We start from the raw sequence: 20,414 nt of genomic DNA on the forward strand, positions 1-20,414 counted from the left end.
TTTTCTCATATTTCCTCCAAACCACGAGCACGTTATCTTTTCACTTATTTGGATTCTTTATGTCCTTCACAAATATTTTATACATTCTTCAACAGAGATCTTGCATATTTCTTGTTAAGTCTATTTCTAGGTACCTTATTTTTTTATCGTGAATGTGATCTTTTTGTTAGTGCAATTTCTTTTTTTTCTTTTTTTTTTTTTTTGGTGCATTGCTTTATTTGGTGGGCTTGGGGAATACATCATGGTGAGAGAATAAATCAATTAAAGTACTACAGATGCAGGGACCAATAACATTAAAAGAAGCATACACAAAATGAGTAGCTGAAATCATTTTCATAAGAGGGCTTGACTCATGGAAGAAAAATTTTAATTACAGTGGCAAAAAATTCTGTATAAAGTAGAAATTGGCTTCAGTAACAGTAAAGAATGTGTGTTAGAACATAGAGGCAACTGGATGTAAAATTCTGGCAGCAATTTAACAGAACAGTCTCAGATGGTTAGGCTGAGACCAACACCTAACTGGGACAAAAGCCTTGTGTGCAGGAAATTTTGGATGATACTTGGAGAAATATTATACGCACATAAACTAAATTGAATTGTTTTCACAAGTGTTGCAAAGTTTTATATCATAAAAGGTGTTTTTTACTACACGTACTTCAATTTCACAGCAAGAGTGATGGAGAACATCTAAACAGAAGAGAGCATTCATGCAAGATATATAACTCCTTCATATAATAATGCAAACAGTTCAAAATGATTGCACTATGGTTATATCTAAAGCTTTCTGCAACAACAAGGTGATGGTTATAGAAGCATGGTCCCTGGTATGAACATCTAGAAAGCAGCCACTCCCTTCTACCTGTGTTCGCTTTTTGCATTTCTTTCTTCATTTTTCTTAATCAAGTCTCTGTTGTCATTGCTGCTTTGCAAAACTGGTAAAAACAAAATTGTAATCATTGAACATAGCACTCTGGCAATCAAGACATTTAAAGCCTTCAATATTCTGGGGTGAACAAAACATGGTGTGACATTTAGAGCTCTGATTAGCTAACAAGGTTGTCACAAATTTTCCTGGCTTGAAGACTTTCACAACTGTCCTCATCAAGTCATCATAGGAGGTATGACATACGTTTATTTTAAAACTAACGTAAGAAAATTCTGGTTCTGGAGTGATATGAATAGTCCAATAAGTTCTATCTTATTTCATTCCATTCCTCGGCTCCCCCAAGAGTTGAACAGTGTGGCATCAATGACAGGATCCGGTATCAAGTCATGAATTTCATTCTAGAGAGTGACGTCATCTACAGTGACACCATCTTTCTTGCAGAACTGGTCCATAACTGCTGCGTCAAGCACTCTCATCAGAATTTCCAGGGTTTAATCTGTCTGACTAATTACCCCACTCCCTGGGAAACTCAGTACATATAAGTACCAACATCACAATTCATACAGCTCATACAACATGCTGCTCCATTTGGGAAAATTGCCTTAAGAATCTCTGTTCCTTCCTGGAAATTCTGGCATCCTTGGTTAAGAAGCTTCATGAAATTCTTACGCGAATAAAATAAGTTTTGAATTGAGTCAAACCCATTGTCATGTCTAGCAAGCTTCAACACGGGAACCAGTGCTTGCGGAAAGAGGGTAGTTCCACATGTCTGCAAATTGAGACGTGTCTTGGAGACAAACAGGTTACTCACTGAGTACATAAGCTTCCTATTTCTCAGTTTTTGTCAGGCTTAGGATTGAACATTGCACATTTATCAAATGTATTCAGTTGATGCAAAAGTAATTACAGTTCCTGCCATTACTTTTCATACTTTTAATATGACTTACATTATTTTTAATACGACTCACTCAGATCTTGGGGTAGTGCAAAGATCCCCAGATCCTTGGGAACAGCAAACTTCCAGCAGCTTCTTGTCCCCTTGGAAAAAATGTCTACTTTCATCACCATGAGAAAAGTGAACAACCAACAACTCAGAAAATTGTTTAAATTAGACCTTTTCTCTCACCACTGCCACCACTACTGCAGACTGTTCCAGCTATGTTACTAAATTCAGGTTGCTTTTATTTTCATGCTATAATTTTATATTAACTGCTTAAAAAAAAAAACTGGCAAGTTATAGTGACTCATGCCTGTAATCCAAGCACTTTGGGAGGCCAAGTAGGGAGGATCACTTGAGACCAGGAGTTTAAGACCAGCTTGGGCAACATAGCAAGACCCTGTCTCTATAAAACATTTTTTTAAATAAAAATTAGTCAGACATGGTGGCACATGCCTGTAGTCCTAGCCTCTCAGGAGGCTGAGACAGGATGATCGCTTGAGCTCAATAGTTGGAGGCTGCAGTGAGTTTTGATCATGCTACTGTACCTCCAGCCTGGGCAACTGAGCAAGACCCCATCTCTAAAAACATATATATATATATATATATATATATATATATATATATATACACACACACAAATAAAATAGATAAAGACTAACAAAATTTTCCCAGCTGTGTGTGTGTGTGTGTGAGCGAAAGTTGAATGTAAGTCTGTTGGAAATAGAAGCAGATATAGTTCAGTCTCTTGTAGTCCATTGTATCCTCATTAGGGAGAGAAGACTGAGTGCTAGCTAATGTCACCAGCCATGCTGTGTAAACCTGCAGTTTCTAATTGTACATTACTGTCAGATAGTGTGTGATGTACTTTCTATGAAGGTTTTGTATTCAGCAACCTTGCTAAACATTCTTATTTCTAGTGGCTCATAGATTCTCTTGGATGTCTCCATAAGTGTTCCCCAAAATGTGGTCTCTTGATGAGTGGCATCAGGATCATCTGAGAAACTGTTCAAAATGCAAATTACAGGCTCAACCTGGCCCACCGAAACAGAAACTACAGATGTGATTACATTAAGAAACATAAGATGGGCAGATTATCCTGGCTTTTCTCTTTTTTTTTTTCCCATTTTTTGAGATGGAGTCTCACTCTGTCACCCAGGCTGGAGTGCAGTGGAGCAATCTCAGCTCACTGCAACCTCCACCTCCCGGGTTCAAGGGATTCTCCTGTCTCAGCCTCCAGAGTAGCTGGGATTACAGGCACCTGCCACCATGCCCGGTTAATTTTTGCATTTTTAGTAGAGACGGGGTTTCACCATATTGGCCAGGCTGGTCTCAAACTCCTGACCTTTAGATCCACCCACCTCGGCCTCCCAAAGTGCTGGGATTACAGTCATGAGCCACCGCGCCCGGCTCTGGCTTATCTTTTTAGGCTCAAATAATCACATAAGTTTTTTAAATCAGAGAAGCTTTCCAGGCTGTAATTAAAGGATATGAATATAGAGAAACATAAGGAAAGATACAGGTGGTCATGCTTAGACTAGGAAGCAGATTCTCCTGTAAAGTCTCTAGAAAGAGACGAAATGCTCCCAATACTCAGATTTTAGTCCAGGGACATGGATGTCAGGCTTCTATAAAACTGTAAGATAATAAATTTGTGTTGTTTTAAGTCACTTAGTTGGTATTAATTTGTCACAGCAGAAATAGAAAACCATTACAATTTATATTTAGTAAAATTCACCCTTTTCGCCTGTTTTTACAGAGTTTGACAAATGCATGCAGCTACATAATCACTACTACACTCAAGATATAGAAGATTTCCATCACTCTAAACTATCCCTTTATGGCACTTTGCAGTTAAACTTGTCCCCACTAACTCCTGGCAATCCTTGACTTACTTTCTGTTACTAGTTTTGCATTTTCCAGAATATCATATAAACGAAATCAAAGAGCATGTAGCCCCTTGTGAATGGCTTTTTAAAAAAAATTAGATAGAGTCTCGCTCTAATGCCCAGGTGATTGTAGCTCACTGCAGCCATGTACTCCTGGGCTCAAGCAATCCTCCCGCCTCAGCCTTTGAAGTAACTGGAACTACAGGTGTTACCCACCGTGCCTGGCTAATGTATGTGTGTGTATGTATGTGTGTGTGTGTGTGTGTGTGTGTGTGTGTGGCGGGGGAACAGGGTCTTACTTTGTTGCCCAGCCGGATCTTGAACTGGACTTAAGCAATCCCCTTAGCTCAGTCTCCCAGCGTGCTGGGATTATACATGTGAGCCACCATGCCCAACCTTCAATGGCTCTTTTTACACCTAGCATCATCGTTTTGTTGCATGTTGTCAGTAGCTTGTGCCTTTTCATGGCTGGGTAGGATTCCATTGTGGTAATGCACCACAGTATCTTATCTATTCAACGATTGACAGACATTTGAGTGTTTCCAGTATTGAATACTGCCTTAAAAGGTACCAATGATACTGTTTTTTTCAGGTTTGGTGAAGCCAACAGATCAGGAGACAACTGCCATCGGGAAGGTACTTTGTTATTCACAGTTTCCAAGAGAAGGGGTCATGCCATGGTAGGCAGGACCACACAGGAAAGCACCTGGGTCAGTCAGGAGGGAGAAGCAGAGAGGAGAGGGCAGAGGCACAGTCTTGATTGTAGTTTCCACAGAAAGGAATGAGAAAGACAGGCCAAGCAGCTGAGCAGGTTTAGGATTGGAGTGAAGAATTTCAGCAGGCTCTAGGCCGCAGGGGTGGTCTCTCCTTGCCTTGGTATCTGGCTTTGGGTTGATTTAGGGCAGTGGAGTAGTATCCCAGGATGAATTGTTTGCTGTCTCTAGGGATTAGCTAACCCAGGAAGGGAAGGTCTCTCCCTGAATCCATAAATTCCCAAGATAGCGAAGCATCATAGAATATAGACAATTTTAAAAACATGATTACTGTAAGTATTACTAATAAAGTTGCTATAAACATTGCATATAGCTTTTTTGTGGGTACATGCTTTTATTTCTCTTGGATAAATATCATGCAACCAATGAGTCGTATGGTAAGTGTGTGTTTAACTTATAAGGAGCTGCCAAACTCTTTTTCAAAGTGGCTGTACCATACACGTGGACATAGAGGTGGAAAAGTAGACACTGGAGACTCCAAATGGTGGGAAGAGGGAGAAGGCTGAAAAATTACCTGTTGTGTACAATGTTCATTATTTGGGTGATGTTTACACTGAAAACCTAGATTTCACCACTATGCAATATGTCCATGTCATAAAAACGTACTTGTATTCCCTAAATCTATAAAAGTAAAAAGTTTTAAGAAAGGCTGGGCGCGGTGGCTCACGCCTGCAATCCCAGCACTTTGGGAGGCCAAGGCGGGTAGATCACGAAGTCAGGAGATCAAGACCATCCTGGTCAACATGGTGAAATCTCGTCTCTACTAAAAATACAAAAAAATTAGCTGGGTGTGGTAGCGCACGCCTGTAGTCCCAGCTACTTGGGAGGCTGAGGCGGGAGAAGCGCTTGAACCCAGGAGGTGGAGGTTGCAGTAAGCTGAGATTGCGTCACTGCACTCCAGTCTGGCAACAGAAGGAGATTCTGTCTCAAAATTAAATTAAATTAAATTTAAATTAAAAATAAGACAAGGTAGCTATACCATTTTGTGTTACCACCAGCCATGACAGTTTTTCCTCATTCATGCTAACATTTGGTATTGCCTTTTTTTTTCTTTTAGTTCTAGTCATTCAAGAACTGTATTGACTGTAGTCCCAGCTGCTCAGGAGGTTGAGGTGGGAGGATCTCTTGAGCCTGAGAGGTGGAAGTTGATGAGCCAAGATCATGCCATTGCACTCCAATCTAGGCAACAGAGTGAGACCCTGTCTCAAAAAAAAAAAAAATTTGATATATCATAGTGGTTTTAATTTGCAAGCATCTTTTCATGAGCGTATTTTCCATTTGCATATTTTTTCACTGAAATATCAGTTCAAACATTTTATGTATTTTTTGATTAGCTTGTTATTATTAAATTATATTCCTTGATATAGTCTAGATACAATATCTTTATGAGATATACATTGCAAATATTTTTGTTTTTTACAATTATTAATGAATGCCAAATTTTATTAAGTGCCTTTTTAATCCTTTTTAAATTATGTGTTTTTTCTTTAATCTGTTATTGTGGCTGATCATATACAAATTTTCTAAATTTTGAACTACCTTAAATTCCTGGAATAAATGTCAATCGATAGTGCTAGTTTAATACTTTGTCACATTTATTCATTAATATGTTCTTTCAAATTTTATAATACTCATAGATAATCTACAATTATCTTTTTTTCTGCCAGTCTTTGTGCATTCTTGATATCAGTGTCATTCTAGTCAGATTATGCAAACTGGTTAATTTCTCCTTATCTTAATTTTCTGAAATAGATTGTATAAGAGTAGCTGCCTCTCACATAATCAAACACGTCAGGTCACAAGTCAGCTCCCTTTATTATTATTATTACTTTTTCAGTCCTGCAGACTGATCTCTGGGAATGTTCATTATTTTTCTCCAGTCTGGATTGGGATTGGGTGCACCCTTGGCCTTCTGCACAGCTTTTAGTTCAACAGCATCCTGGGAATTCTTTTCACTTTTTTCTGCGTTGTATACTCTGTTCGTAAGATCTACTCTCTCTCTCTCTCCTATTCTCTCTCTCTCTCTTTTTACTGTCATTTTGGTGGAACATATCTTCCAAAAACCTGAAAAATGGCCCATTGGGAATACACTGCTCCTGAGAACTTGCATGTCTGAAAATGTCTAGCCTATACTTACACTTTTAATTATTTGACTGGAAATAGAATTCTAAGTGATAAACCATTTTCCTATACATTTTGTAGGTAATTTTCTATTCTGTCTTTTAGGGTAGTTATGGAGTAAGTTGATGCCATTCTGATCCCTTTGGTATGTGGCTTAAACCTGTCCCTCTACCTCTCTTCTTATCCCTACAAACTCCTGAAATGTCCGAATGATAATTTTAATATCTGTCAGTTTGTTAGGCAGTGTGTGATATCTCATCACTTAATGAGACCTTAAGAATATTTGAACTGAAAAGCTAGGAGTCACCTTGTGGATTCCTTTCTACATAGTGAGGCAAGAAATCCACAAACACTAATGTGTTCACCAAGTGGAGAAATCCACCAGACATAGGACATGAGTTAAATTAGGCCCATTTGTCAAATAGATGGAATTCTATTCACATTTACTCCATTTATCAAATGAGACAGCTCTTCCTTCTGTGTGATTTTCCTCCCCACTTTCGTTTACTTCATGCTGAAGAGAAAAGTCCATGGTTTGGGATGAATGCCGGGAAAAGAGAGTGCTCACCGTAGATTTCTGTCGTAATATACCTACATATAACATTTCTTTAAGCCAAGTGATTAAATGAAAGGTTAGAACCTCTTGCTGACATACTGATACGACCTAAAAGACACATATACTAGTTTTAAGTTACTTCATAAATTAGAACAGGTTCTGAAATCTTAACATTATGTTCAAGTGAAACTCATGGTAGCATCCATGATTTGTTTTACCAATTAATCTTAAATAGGATAAGGTTGACAAGACATGAAAAAAATGATCCAACAAAAGAAATATCTTAATATGCAGAGATAATTATAAAGCATAATGCCAAACAAGCTAGAAATACAAATTCTAGAATTACCTACCCAGAAATACCTATGCTTGTTCCCTCACCCACAAGTCATATCCACGCTCTCCTCTTATCCTACACTCCGTGTTCAGGGGTGCTGACCTAGTTGAACTTCAGGCTTCCTTTTTTTTTTTTGAGATGAAGTTTCACTCTTGTTGCACAGGCTGGAATGCAGTGGCACAATCTCGGCTCACTGCAACCTCCGCCTCCAGGGTTCAAGCGATTCTCCTGCTTCAGCCTCCCAAGTAGCTGGGATTACAGGCATCCACCATGACGCCCGGCTAATTTTTTGTATTTTTAGTAGCGACGGAGTTTCTCCATGTCGGTCAGGCTGGTCTCGAACTCCTGAGCTCAGGTGATCCGCCCGCCTTGGCCTCCAAAGTGCTGGGATTATAGGCCTGAGCCACAGGCTTCCTTCTTCTCCAGGTTCTGACTGGTAATGACGTGGTGTCATTTGTCTGGGCTAAATACCTGAGGTTCGTCATCTCACACCAAGGAAACTGAGGATGTGGACACACAAGACGAGAGTTTAAGAGTGGAGGTTTAATAGGTGAGAAAAAAGAGAAAAGCTCTCTCTCTTGCAGAGAGAGGGAGTCCTGATGGGTCGTCTAGTTCCATGGTGAAATCCGTGGGGTTTTATAGACAAACTTGAGGAGGCAATGTCTGATTTACATATGGCACGTGAGATTGGTAGGACCAGGTGTGCCATTTGCATAGCATGCGAAGAAGCTGGACATTGTACCCTAATCTTTTATTATGCAAATGGTGTCTCTACCTGGCCGGCACCATGTTGCCTGCTTTTTTACTGCACATGCGGCGACAAAGGAAAGGGAAGAGGGAACCTCCATGTTGAATATACCTGGCTTGAATAGAGAGAGACTGTAAGCGTTGAAGAGAACCGGGAGATTACTAGAGTTGTTGAACACAGAAAATAAAATCTTGGTGACTACAAGTCAAAAGGGAGAAGAAAAAGACTATAAAAGGTTAATATGAATAACTTTGTAGTTTTGGGTGCCAGTGCCGGAAGTCAGAATGTGCAGAGAGGTAAATGGCTTAGGAGGAAAAAGAAGTTAAAGGTATCTTCTGGAATGCAGGTGGAGGGGTGAACAGCAGCTTTGGGGAAACCAGTGAGCTTGGATACAAATATGGGCACGCTTTTACTTTGCGGGATTGAGGCCAACAGACTGAGATTTCAGAGGGAAATAGTCTGGTGTGTGCTGCGTGAGAGCAAGGGATCTGGGCATGGAGCCCATGAAGCAGAAGCAGTGAAGAAAAGAGAGACGAGAGGAGAGAGCGCCCCGTCTTTTGGTGCCACTGAGATTTGGATGAAGGGGTTTCCAGGAAGACAGAGTTAGGGACAAAAGTATCAGGTAAGGGGAAAGAAAAGGTCAGAACGATTAAGAATGATGAACCCATTGGGTATTTTGGAGGCAGAAGTCAGACTGAGGGTGAGGAATGAATAGGGAAAGAAATGGCAGAGAAAGGACATGTAATTTTTAGACATTTTGAGGGGATGATGATGTGAGGAGGAAGCAGCCTTTCGAAATGGGTAGGAAACTCTACCTAAGATTTCTTTGAATTTTTTTCCCAAAGCATACAGGGAGTGACATTTTCATTTCTTTTCTTTTTCTTTTTTTTTTTTGAGGCAGGGTCTTGCTCTGTCTTCCAGGCTGGAGTGCAGTACAACCACAGCTCACTGCAGCCTCAACCTCCTGGGATCAATTGATCCTCCCACCTCAGCCTCCCAAGTAGCTGGGACCTCAGGCACGTGCCACCACACCAAGCTGATTTTTAAATTTTTTGTAGAGACAAGGTCTCACTACGTTGGCCAGGCTGGTCTTAAACTCCTGGGCTCAAGCAATTCTCCCACCTTGGTTTTCCCTAAGTGCTAGAATTATAGGCATGAGCCACTGCACCTGGCTGGGAATGCCATTTTCAATCTCATTTATGCTTTGGTATTTGCAATTTACCTCTCCTGTCCTTTGGTTGAGAGGTGGTCTTTGGTAGCATTATGGATTCCCGGATTCCAGGACACAGATTTGTGTATATCTTTTTATTTTCATAACCACGTACAGCACATTTAAACTTTGCTTTATAGCATTACCTCAGCCATTCTGCAGATGATGCTCCCAAGACTTCAGTGAGTTCTCTTTTGATCTCTTTAACGGAGTGAACTGTTTACTCTATTCAGACATTCTTATGTCCCTTTCTTATGCCCCTTATGCCCCATTTCCAGTCTCTACTTCCTTTTTTTTTTTTTTTTTTTTGTGTGTGTGTGTGTGTGTGTGTGTGTGAGTGAAACTCCTAAAGCAAGTCTTGGCATTTAATAGTCCATTCAAGTTTAAGGTTTTGAAATTTGGTTTTTCATATTAGAAAATAGAAAACATCCACGGAAAACTCATGATTAAAGGGAAAAGAAACAGTCCTACTTCCCTGATTCAAAAACGAGAAAGGAAAATTCTTATTTCTTCCTAAGAAAGCTTTCGATCAAATTACCAACACTAGATTGTTTATTACACAGAAGCTCCCAAGATGACTTTATAGGACTGGATAATCATCTCTTAATTCCTTGCAGGAAAACCTGGAAAAGGTGAATGCAGATCCCACTGTGGTACTTCATCAGAAAACAGAAAGTGAAGAGCAAGTTGATGAGATACAGATAAAATAAACCCTGTGAGTAGACACATGTGACAGACCCAGCTGCAAAGTGGAAAGTGTGAAGTGTGTTATTTCAGTTAGCGTAAGGAAATAAAATGTGATTCTAAAATGGAAAAAAAAAAAAAAGAGGAAGCTTGGAGATAATAGCAGCTGCTGAAATGGAAGAGTTGGCACCTTGCTTGCAGAAGGTATATAGGAAGAATAGACCCAGAGGGAAAATGTAAGAAAAGATCTAGAGGTGTGTGGAATTTTCATTTTTTTTCCCGTCATTGCATTTGAAGACCGATTCTTCCTTGGAGGGCTTAGAATTCTTTGTATTCTGGCTGTGGTATAACAATCTATATTGCACCCCAGCTTGTGCACGCCAAAGGACACAAGCACGGGAATTCTATCACAACAGTGCCTGATTTGGTGATAGAGACAAAATGAAGAGGACAGACAACTTATCCTGTTAATAGAATAAGTAGATTCCTAAATGTTAGTAGACATCCGATTATATTTTTGAGCACAGAGATGCAAGTTTTAAAGTTCAGTATTTTGATATTTGGATGTAGGTAAATAAATGATGGTCACTGCTTTCTATCCTGCAAAAACATAGAAATGGTGGAAAAGCTCGAAGTGATGGCTTCTCTAGAATTTGAAAAACAGAAGCTGGATCCTTGCTCCCAAGCAATGTTGGAATTAATGGAGAATAAGAGAGTACATTGGAGTACTGTGAAAGAGTATTTTCTAACATGCCTTTATTTAATTTCTTCTTTACTTCTTAAAAAGTGTTTTCACCTGGCGTTCTGTACTCTAATTTTCTGACTCTGAATATTTCAATTTTCCATGCATTCTCTCCTAAACAGTAACAGGAAATATTTTCCAGGGGATCTTATATTGTAGTTCTGTTTATTTTATTTATGTATTTATTTACTTTTTTTTTTTTTTTGAGACAAGGTCTCACTCTGTCACTCAAGCTGAAGTGCAGTGGTGTGATCTTAGCTCACTGCAGCCCTGGTTTCCCAAGATCAAGTGATCCTCCTAGTTCTCAGCCTCCTGAGTAGCTGGGACTACAGGTATACGCCACCATGCCTGGATTTTTTTTGTTGTTTATTTGCTTGTTTGTTTTGTAGAAATGGGGTTTCACCATGTTGCACAGGTTGGCCTTGAATTCCTGAACTCAAGCGATCCACCATTCGGGGCCTCCCAAAGTGCTGGGATTGCAGGCATGAGACACCACCCCTGACCTTTATGTTATATTTCTTCTCAGAGCCTGAAACACTCAGATGTCTTCTCCCTTTGAACAGTAAAAGTCATGCTCATTGCAGCTAGGAATTTTATAACATAACTATTTAACTTTAAGAAAGGTTCATTGAAATGATGATATAAGCGCTCTGATTAAATATATTCACAAGAACTCTTCATTTGATGGAAATCAATATTGTTCCAGATCTATCCTTCATAAAATTCAGGTGTAATGTCACTTTCTTTGTAACACTTTACCCAAAGCACTTTGGCAGACACTTCTAAAGCAAACCCTTACAACTAAGGCAGCGTTGAAGATAAAGAGTAGATTTCCTGGTGGTGGTGGCAGGAATGTGTAGAGGTGATCTGCAGAGTCAACGTGTTCATCTTCCAATGTGAATTACACATGTCTGAGAGGTTATAAAGAGGGAACCCGGTTTTGCCATGTACCTGTTAAGATGACACGTTATATCCCCTCTGTTTATATCAAGAAAAGCAAATTTGCCCAGGTATTCCTGATACCATCCATGGTAGAGATTATTGTTTTGTTGCTAGTGTCCACTGCTATCCTGACTTTTTCTTTGGAGAACCATCCTATCACCAATCTCAGCTAATTCAATTTGAGAATTATTGATATTAGCCTTGGCTGCAGGGACAGTACATGACTCAAGTCTGGCTTATTGTTCTCCTAGTCACAGTGATTGACTGAGGGACGGGCAAGAGTCCCAATCAAAACCAATGAGATGATATCTCTTGACACTTGCAGAACCTGTTGAAAGAAAGATGTGTTATCTTTCTCTATTGGACTTAACGTTGTGGAGATGCAAGTCTAGAGCTGTTGGCAGCTACTCTGTCATTTCCATATGATGAAGCCATGCTGTCAGTCATGAGGGTGACTGATGGAGCATGCCCTTAACATATGAAAATCTAGTAGCATCATAACTTCCCATGAAGGAAGGAAACACTTTACAGAATAAAGTCATCATGTTAATATGCTAACACAGGGCTGCCAGTCTGGTTCTCAGCTTCTCATGGTCTCTGACCCTGCTGACATTTTTGTGAGCTTACTCTCCTTTTCTATGCCTTCTGCTTACTCATGGCTTTTAATTACTGCTTTTTCTCTATTTGTGTCTTAGCTTCTGTGCTCCTCTGCTTTCTGGGTCCTGTTATATATTTTTCATATTTAATATGATCAACTAAACAGGTCTGAGTGGGTTATTTAATATGACCAAGTAAGCAGGCTTAGTACACAGTGCTCCAGTTAAGAACATATATACTTTTAATATGATATGATATGATATAATATAAAAATAATATTTTATGTTATATATAGCACACATGCTTTTAAAATTGTTTACTGTGCATCTACTATGTGCTGGGTGCATTGTTTTGTACACATTAATTCATATTAACACATCTATTTCTCACCAAAATGGTTACCACCAGTTAAGAGCTATTATAGTCTTCATTTTATAGGTAAGCCAATTATAAAATTTAAATAATTTACCTGAGGTCACACAACTAAAAGCAAAAGAGTAGTATTCAAATCTGGATCTAAAGTCTACATTATGAATTCATTAATATATTAATTATTTATGAATAATTATTAATGCATGAACTTCCTCTCTAACTGCCTGGATAACTCGGCCATGTCCTGTCATAGCCCATTGGCTCCATTTATGCTTCACCCATATGCAAGGCTCCCTTTGTGTCAGGGGCCGACCCCCAGCAGATCACTACTGCACAGTGTGGCATGGTGACTAATATAAGAAAGTCGTTCTGTCCTCTTCATTCAAAGGGACCTGTGGGTTAGGGCTCTTCCCTAGCATTTGTTAGAAAACTGTGCAACTTCCTGTCATTGTTTCTTCTTTCAACAGAAATACATGGTTAAACAACTTGTATCTCATGCTAGATTAGGAGACTGTTGCACACTGATCTTATAATCATTTCCCTGATCCCCTGCAGCCAACCCAGTCATATCCCTATTTTCACCTTGACCACATGCATTTTCTGCATAGCACTTATCACAATGCTTACTTCTAAATATTTACCTATGTGTTTATTTTTCCAATGTTTATCTCCTCTATTTCTGCAAGGGCAGGAAATATAACCTGTTTGCCAGTGCTAGAACATCAGCAGGTTCTGGCTATGGTGGGTGATCCATAAACATTTGTCACATAAATAAATGAGCAAAGAAATAAATGATGAATGTCTTATCTGGATTCCTCTTTTTAGGGAAAAGAAAGTCTAAAACAGAGGTGAAAATGGCAAATGCCCCAAAACTAAAGTAAATGTGTTACTCAGGATTCTGCAGAGAAATAAAGCCAACAGGATATATATAGATTGAAAGAGAATTATTATGTAGGGTTGACTCACATGATTATAGAGACTGAGAACTCCCATCATCTGCTGTCTGCAAACTATAGGCTCAGAAAAAATAGTGGTGTCATTCCAGTCTTAGCCTGAACACCTGAGAACAAGGGGAGCCAATGGTAAAAATAGCAATCCAAGTGCAAAAGCCTATGAACCAGGAGTGCCAGCATTTGAAGGCAGGAGAAGATGGATGTCCCAGCTAATGCCACGAACACCTTCTCACTTCCTCCACCTTTTTGTTCTATTCAGGCCTTCAGTGGATTGGATGATGCTCACCCTCATTGGTGAGGGCAATTTTCCTTACTCAGTCTCCTGATTCTAATTGTCAACTCTTCTGAAAATACTCTCCCATACACACCCAGAAATAATGTTTTACCAGCTATCTGGGTACCCTTTAGCACAGTCAAGTTGACATGTAAAATGAACCATCACAAGTCATTTGGGAAGACAAATAGGATACTGATATTATGCAACTAATGTGTAGCATATATGTTAATTTATTTATTACCAGGTGTTTCTAACTGTCAGCTGTATGTCCAATAGGAGGCACATTCAGTGACATTTCTTACTGAAGTTCAAGTAAAGATGATTTGAGGTCCTGATATCTTGTCTGTTACTACCCATACTCGTGACCATTGGTAGACAATGGTGCTTTTCCCAGGCTGGTGTTGATCTTGCTAAATTTAACAGTAGAAATATGTTGCGTATGTATAATTTGTGTGTGTGGTATCTACATGCAGGCACATGTATAATGGTGGTTGAAGGGAATGCTATTTTTCAAAAATAGGAATAATACTGATATTTACATCAAGGTAATATGGACAATAGGGGTCTGTTTCATATCAATAGATGAGAAATTAAAAAACTTGATTGTGTGCTTAGATATGTACACATTATAGATTATCTTTTAAAAAGTACATTTTTCTCTGTGTTTCTGAGAACACCCTGGGTTTTTGTTGTTGTTGTTTGTTTTGTTTTTGACCCATCTGCTGTATTTGCCACACAGAAGAAAAAAAGTTCTTGATTGGGTTGAATTTTACTAGTTAAAATCATTGTACTGAGTGGTTTTGAACAATAGCAGATTTAAAAACGGCTACCTTGTTTCTTACAAAAAGGCCCATTTGGACTGATTCTTGAATATGGTGGTGCCTGGATGGTGCAAAAGTGAGGCAAGATGAATATCGAAAGGCTGGATCTTATTCTGTCTCTCTACATGCTGGTACATGTGCTGTCAGCATGACCGGCCAAATAGAAACAAAGCAGGCACACACCACCAGTGTTTGAGAACTCTACAACATATTTCAGCATTAGGAGACAAGCAGAGCAAACCCACCAGTGGTATTTGTTAAATGTCAGCAATAAGAAAGAACAACAAAGACAGATTTCAGTGGGATTGGCAAAGTTCTGGATATAGCAGTAAGATGCAGTAGAAAGAGCTCTTTACTAGCAGGGAGAACATTTAGGTTTGGGTCCTATCGCCTCTATTTATTACTTGTGTAAAAATGTGAAATCTTAGAGGGGAAAAGATGGTGAGCAGGATTATATATTCATGTTAATTACCTAATGTTTCAGAATGTTGTCTATTACTGGGGATGACAATAGCTACTGTATATAGTTATCCATATGATGCAAGGGTCAACTGAAGAATGATGAGGTTCATAAGTTTGAAAAGGAGACCTTTAGTTCTCATAGAGGATTGCAGCCTGTAGGCTAGCCATCCTGAAGACTGAGAAGCGTGACCTCCAGCAAAAGTTGAGAGCAAGCACTTCGAGGGAGGAAAGAATAAGACAGGAATTTATGGAGAATTTGTTAGCTAGCTATATACATATTCAATATGCTGTAGGAGGAGTCATAAATATTTATGAAAGGAGAAACATGTACATGTGCAATTGAGTTTCATGCCTCTTTGTGGGTCTCATGTATGAAAAACAAAATGGCAGCGTTGGCATAATCCAAAGGTGGAGTTTTCAGCCCTCGGACCTCAAAAGGTAAAGCAGAGGATACAAAAACTCTTGCTGTGCATCCTCTATAGACTGGACAGAACTGCTTTGTGGTGGGTGGTCTCTTATGAGGAAGGGATGCATTGTGAAACTGGCAAGCTGTCATGTCAAAACTGTGAAGAGGGTGGGGGTGTCTGGTGACGACATCAGTTGATTGGCTAAAGACAATATAAGAATAAGTAATCTGTTTCTTGTTTTACAGAGCTGGTTTCTGCTTCCTCCTTAGGAAAGAATTCTGGTTAAAGGTTAATAAGAAATGGGCATTTTAAGATGTGTCTGACCTCCCATCACATCATGGCCAAGAACTCCATTTTTAAGGTTTCTTTGGGGTCCCCTTGACCAAGAGGGAGTCCATTCAATCAGTTTAGTGACTTAAGGTTTTATTTTTATTTCTCACAAGTTAAAACTCATGACAAACCATTTACAACAGCAATTGATCCTAGGACAAAACTTTGGGCTTGGGATCTATGAGTGCCCCAGGTGGAAGAGGGTAGGGGTGGGAAAAGTAATTTGCATGTTGAAGATGACAGTCTTCTTGGTATGGGACTTGGAGTCTGCAAACCTGTGTTTGTATTTCTGGTTCCACCAGCGTCTTAGTTCATTTTGGGCTGCTATAACAAAACACTACAGACTGAGTAATTTATAATGAACAGAAACGTGTTGGCTCACAGTTCTGGAGGATGAAAAGTTCAGGAATGGGGGACCAGCATCTGGTGAGGGATTTTTTGCTGAGTCATCCCATAGCAGAAAGAAGGGCCTAACTTGTCTTCCCAGCAGTCACCTTTTAAAGTCCCACCTCTCAATGCTGTTGCAATGGCAACTAAATTTAAACATAAATTTTGAAGGAGATAAAAATATTCAAATCATGGCATTCCAAAGGGCCTCTAGCTCTCTAAAACTCATGTCCTTCTCACCTACAAAATAGATGAATTTCATCCCAATGGCCCCCAAAGCCTTAACTAGTTCCAGCATCAATTGAAAAGTCAAAAGTCTCACCTACACATCATGGCAGAATTCATTCTGAGGCAAAGTGCTCTCCAGCCACAAGCCTGTGAAAGCAAACAAGCAATGTACTTCCAAAATACAGCTGTGGGACAGGCATAGGACAGACGTTCTCATTTCCAAAAAAGAAGTAAAGAAAATTTTAAAAATGAGGTAACTTTTTATAAGTGCAGAACCTGACAGGGCGAACAACATTAAATCTTAAGGCTCCAGAAAAATCTTCCTGGACTCGATGTCTCACCTTTGGGCATACTGGAGCAGAGCTGGGACTCCTGAGGCCTCAGGTAGCCCCACCCCTATGGCTTTGTTGGGCTCAGCCCACACATCTAATTGCACAGATGAGAGTCACATGCCTGAAGTTTTCCCAGGCTGGCATTGCACACAGGCAGTGTTACGGTTCTGAGATCTTGGGGGTGGCTCCACTCCCATGGCTCCACCGGGCACAGCCATAGTGGGGACTCTCTGTGGCAGCTCTGACCCTGTGGCAGATTTCTGCCTGGGCCCCCAGGCAGATACATCCTTTGAAATCTAGCTGAAGACCATCATGGCCCCACAGCTTGTGCACTCTGTACCTCTGCAGAGTTAGCACCACATGGATGCCACCAAGATTCACGACTTGTGCCTTCTGAAGTGGTGACCGGAGCAGCACCTGGGTCCACTTGAGCGATGACTGGTGCAGCCAAGGAGCACTGCACCAGAATGCAAGAAACGAGGCTCCTCTCTGGAAACCTTGGCCTCAAGGCTATTCTCTGGGTCTGTAATGAGAGAGACAGCCTCAAAGATCTCGGAAATGCTGTTGGGGACATTCTTTCATTGTCTTAATGCATAGCAGCTGGCTTCCTTCTATCCATACTGATCTTATCAAAGGTCCACTTGGTTGTACCCTGGATATTCTCTCCTAAACAGACTTTTTAATTCTTTACATAGCCAGGCTGAGAATTTTTAAAAAGACTTTTTTATTCCTCACGTGGCCAAATCTTTATGTGATGAGTCCCTTTTAATTATAAATTTCATCTTTAAATTATTTCTCTCTGCTCACATTTTATGATGTATGGTTAAAAGAAGCCATACAGCATCCTGGATGCTTTGCTGCTTTGATATTTCTTCCACTTGATATCTTAGCTCATTGTTCTTAAATTCTGTCTTATATAAAGTCCTAGGACACAACTCAGCCAATTTCTTTGTCACTTTATAACAAGGTTGACCTTTATTACAGTTCCCAATACCTGTCTCTTCTTTCTAGCTGAGACCTCGTTAGAATTGCCTTTTCTATCCCTATTTCCACCAAAATCTTAATCATGACCACTTAAGTAATCTCTAGGAAGTTTCAGACTTTCCCCACAGATACTGTCTTCTGAGCCTGCACTAGAATCATCTTAACGTTCCATTCATAGCAACTGATGCTTTCTCCAGCCTTCAGTTCAAAACTGTTTCAACCTCCACCTATTACCCAGTTCCAAAGCTGCCTCCACAGTTTTATGTATTTTTATAGCAATGCCCTACTTCTCTGGTCTCAGGTTTTGTTTTTGTTTGTTTTTTGCTGTTACAACAAAATATCACAGACTAGGTAATTTATATTGCACAGAAATTTATTAGCTTATAGTTCTGCAGACTGTGAAGTTCAAGGTCAAAAAACCAGCATATGTCAAGGAAGTTCTTGCTTTGTTATCCCATGGCAGAAGGCAGAAGGGCAAGAGAAAAAAGGGACCAAACTTGCCCTTTTTCAATGGTAGTAATCCCACTCATGGGGCAGAGCCCTCGTGGTCCAGCCACCTCTTAAAGCTTCCACCTCTCAACACTATCACAATGGTAACTCAATTTCAGCATGAATTTTGCAGCAGACATTCAAACCATAGCAACCAATTTCTAGCTAGGTGACCTTGGGCAAGAAACACAGACTCTTTAAACCTCAGTCTCTAAAAAGTAGGGGTAAACCACAGTATTTACTTCTTGAAATTGCTGTTAGGATTCAGAAATGGCTTCTCAATAGGCTGGGTGAGTGTCTGGTGTACAGACACACTCAGCACATGCTAAATGCTATTATTATAATTCCCCTTAGTGAGACCCGGATAAAAATCAGCAGCATTACATGCACTTCATTAACTGGCAACTTTTTTCCTTGATATATTCTGGAATTTTCTCTTTTAATTTCTGAGCCTTTTAGAGTTATGATTGAAACGTACAATGGAGATCCCTTTTAAGCTTTTTTTGTAATCTTTTATTAAGAGTGAATTCAAGCTGGGCATTGTGGCTCACGCATGTGATCCCAGCCACTCAGGAGGCTACGATCGGAGAACGCTTGAGGCCAAGAGTGTGAAACCAGCCTGGCCGATATAGTGATACATAAAGAAAAAATAACATAAAATAAAAAAATAAAGAAAAGTAATTTCAATAAATTTTCTTCAGTGAATTTTTTAATGAGTGTTTTAAAGCATAGGTATCCCAGTGAAAGGTATTGTCGGGGACAAGGGAAGAAGAAAGGAGAGCAGTAGGTTAGGAAAACTCTACGTCAAACTTTTTTCTGAAGAATTTCTCAGAGACCTTATTTATTTAACAAGTATTTATTTAGTCCTTATTATGTTCCAGGCAGTGTATGTTAATTAGTATTAATATACTAATTCTATGAAACAGAAGATATTATTATCCTCATCTTACTGGTAAGAAAATGGAGAGGTTAAATTCATAGCCCAAGTTCTTACAGCTAAGAAGAGCCCTGATAATCTGGCCCCTGGTCTTTACTTTTAACCCTCATATGCTAATAGACAGCTAAGCCTGACCTTTGACTCAGCAATTCCATCTATTTACCTGACCATAGAATCCTTTTTTTTTTTTTTTTTTTTCCAGAACATCCATGGGACTTGTAAAATTAAGTTTAACCTAAAACAGTTTGCTTACATATTCTAAGTTTAGCCTAAAGATTTCCCCATACATAATGAACTGTAACGTAACTCGATGTATAAACAGTCTATAACCTACTCTTTTAACAAGTAGCTGAGCTGAGCGCAGGGCCTCACACCTGTAATCCCAGCACTTTGGGAGGCCAAGGTGGGTGGATCACGAGGTCAGGAGATGGAGACCATGCTGGCTAACATGGTGAAACCCCGTCTCTACTAAAAATACAAAAAAATTAGCCGGGTGTGGTGGCGGGTGTCTGTAGTCCCAGCTAGCTACTCGGGAGGCTGAGGCAAGAGAATGGTGTGAACCTGGGAGGCGGAGCTTGAAGTCAGCAGAGATCGTGCCACTGTACTCCAGCCTGGGTGACAGAGCAAGACTGTCTCAAAAAAGAGAAAAAAAAAAAAAAAAAGACAGGTACCCTAGTCTCAGCCAATCACACAATCACAGGAGACCAACTATTCAAACGGTGTTCAAATGAGGCAAGCATTGAGCTGTACCCAATCCGAATGTTTCTGTACCTCACTTCCATGCTTCACTTTCATTTTCTGTACATCACTTTCCATTTTCTGTTCATAAATATGATCTGACCCTGTGGAAATCCCAGAATCACCCTGAACCTCTTCTAGTTGAGGGGGCTGCTTGATTCATGAATTATTCTTTGCTCAGTTAAACTCTGTTAAACTTAATTTGTCTTTACTTTTTCTTTTACAGATGGCTTCAGAAGTGGAATATGAAGTAGCATTTCCAGTGACCCCTGAAG

The 20,414-nt window shown here is 39.7% G+C and overlaps 1 pseudogene; it reads right to left on the bottom strand.

Moving 5' to 3' along the window:
• Positions 1-895: 895 nt before the first annotated feature.
• LOC112630999 overlaps positions 896-20,414 on the bottom strand; it is a 49,267-nt pseudogene continuing 29,748 nt past the window's right edge.

Source organism: Theropithecus gelada, chromosome 9 (genome assembly GCF_003255815.1).
Source record: "Theropithecus gelada isolate Dixy chromosome 9, Tgel_1.0, whole genome shotgun sequence".
Lineage (NCBI taxonomy): Eukaryota > Metazoa > Chordata > Mammalia > Primates > Cercopithecidae > Theropithecus > Theropithecus gelada.